A 2,834-nucleotide genomic window follows, 5' to 3' on the forward strand; every position below is an offset into this window, starting at 1 on the left:
ATATGGCTCTAGGCACTGTTTACAGATAGCTAATTCATCCAACCCGAAGCAAGGAAGATGGTCATTTAGCATCATTTATTATCGTCACTATTGTTCGCATGCAGCCCCTCCGTTTGTGTTTCCGGATAGCCGGATGTCTGATCTTTTACCTAAGTACCAACCTGGTTGCACAAACAACAAAACGAAAAATCAAAAGGACAAAAATTCACAATCAATGAAGCAAAAATAACATATATTCACATACCCGATAAATAGGGATCCACCACCCTGCTACTAACCCTGTTGCGATTGGGTATTAGGGTTTCATCAATTTCCTTTCCCGGTGGCCACAACCTAGTTTGTGGTGTTACCCATGTTTCAACCACTGTCCATCTGATTTCAAGTAAAAAAAAATACATATAGCAAATGAGAATGACACATTTCCTTATAATCAATAACGTATAAAGTCAATTATCATAATCCAAGAGGAAAGGAATGAGTACTTACAATGAAGAGATGAATCTTAACGCCCGATAGGTAGTCACCACCAATAAACATGATAGGGCAGACGACTTAGGAAGATTATGTAAAATTATCAGGCGACCGACTTTGTTGATTAATATGGATCTGCCTCTGATGACATATGCTTAAGGTTTTCTTCGAATATAGCTGGTTTCCTCCTTCTGATGACATTTGGCTTTCTTCAAAGTTTTTTGGTGTGTGGATCTTTCTAGTTCACATTTACTGGGCTAAGAAAACCAGAAAAAAAGATAAAACCCACACCACATCGGACATTCAACCCTGAGCATATCTAAGCCCAACTACAATAAATTACCAAATATTGAATCATCAATAAAAAATATACATTAACAATAAAAACATGAGCTAATGGTTGTCTTTCTCATTTATTGGGCCGGATTTTTTTTTTTACATTATGTTCAATTACGAAAAAAAATTCTCATGTTTCCAAATTCCAAAATTTAAAAAAAAAATTTGTTCTCCAACGAAGAATGGTTTATAAATCGTAGTTTAAAAAAAAATTGTTTACCGGATATTAAAGCCCAACAAAAAAAATGTTTGTTCCCCAGATGAATAAACCCATTCTGGCAATTTTCAAAAAAAAAAAATAGAGGCTATTCTGCCATTTGATCTTAACAAAAAAAAAAAAAAACTTTCCAGCTAGTTACATTCACAATGCCAATTATAAACGTACGACAACTTACATCGTTGGCTAATGCGAAACTGATTCAGTTACGATCCAAATTTGTCTTCAAAATATACATACCAAAAAAGCAAATATAATTGTTCAACAAACAGCTAACACATAATTCAGTTTCATACTTCCTAAAACTAAGAGAAAAATTCTATCATGATAGATGGACAAACATGTCAAACACAGGCGCATTACGCCTTCAGTTCCTCATCGTAAGGCATCCTATCTGCATCGAACCTGGATGATCGTCACTGGCTCAGTGGATATCATCTCGAAGATCCCCAAACCACCTGGGTTGAAGTTGCACAATGAAGCAAAGTTCTCCCATCCTCCAGAAATAACGCCGAAGCTACCGTCCCTTTTTTCACTGTACCTTGTATATGTAGCTTCGACCTCTATGTGGCCGTGTGTAAGGATGATAGGGTGCCTCTGACCAGTGAAGTGACTGAGATGAGGGACATTCGGCTGATTTTAACACAAGATATTTCAGTAAGTATCAGCTAATTTAATGCTTCTCAGTAAACATTATTTTAAACAACAGGTTGCAACAAGTTAACGCTTATCAACAATCGCGACGACATCATGCGAGCAGTGAGGTCCATCACAAAAAGGGACACTTGGTTTTTACCTTAGCGGCAACGGCTCTAGCACTGGCTGAAGGAGGAATGTTGATACATTTTGCAATTTGATAGTCACCAGTCCTTACATATGGTGGTTCTTCAGGATCACGGAGTTGGTATGAATTCTCAATGCCACCAAAATCAAAAATCCGGACTTGGAAATTGGAGTTTCCTTTGTGTGTGAAATAGAGCATGGAGTCCAGATTGATTTTGTACATCTGGTAGAACTCCTGCCAGCCACGAGTCAATGCAATTTTGCCACTTTGGAGTTCCGACCAAAAGCATCGAAAGCGGTTATTCCTTCCGTCAGGCACAACAAGGTCCAGGTACGGGGTACGGTTTGGGAGCTCATCCGGAGTTATAGGTAATGACTGTTACATATAGGTCAAGTTCGGTCAAAACATAGATAGCATCGCACAAACTAAAAAATTCAAAGGTCTGTAGTCAAGGGTGGTGATTTACCAGTTTGAACATTGATGGCCTTATTACTGGCTTCAGAAACCTCAACTTGTAGTTCTGTGTGGTACCCTGATCCATCGGTAGCTTTCTCTTACCCTTGTCCTTCGAAGACGTCATCTATGGCAAGTGTAACACAGAGTTCATGTTGAAAAACGAACTAAATCAGAGGCCATGTAAACAAACTCATACAATTGACACTTACAATTCAAAATCTACAGACATGCATATTTTTTGGTATTGGAAAGAAAGTGGTTCATTTTTTTCATAAACAGTGCAACTTCATTTTGTTGAAACAGGTGAATGTCGTGAACCATAGAATCTTTAACAAAACAATCTTAAGCAAACCTAAATGCATAAAATCCTTTTCAGATGAACAAATAAGAAATCCAAATCAGTCACCCATTCATTTAAAAAAACTTAACTGGCTTATATTGATTTTACTACGATTAAAGTTTTATTACATGGACATTGTGTGGAAATGATGATAATAACCGATCGCTATCAGGAGAAGAGTTAGCATAGAGTTTTACCTTGGTCGAGATTTTCGCGGAGAAGAAGCTCTT

This window comes from Arachis ipaensis, chromosome B03, assembly GCF_000816755.2.
Source record: "Arachis ipaensis cultivar K30076 chromosome B03, Araip1.1, whole genome shotgun sequence".
Lineage (NCBI taxonomy): Eukaryota > Viridiplantae > Streptophyta > Magnoliopsida > Fabales > Fabaceae > Arachis > Arachis ipaensis.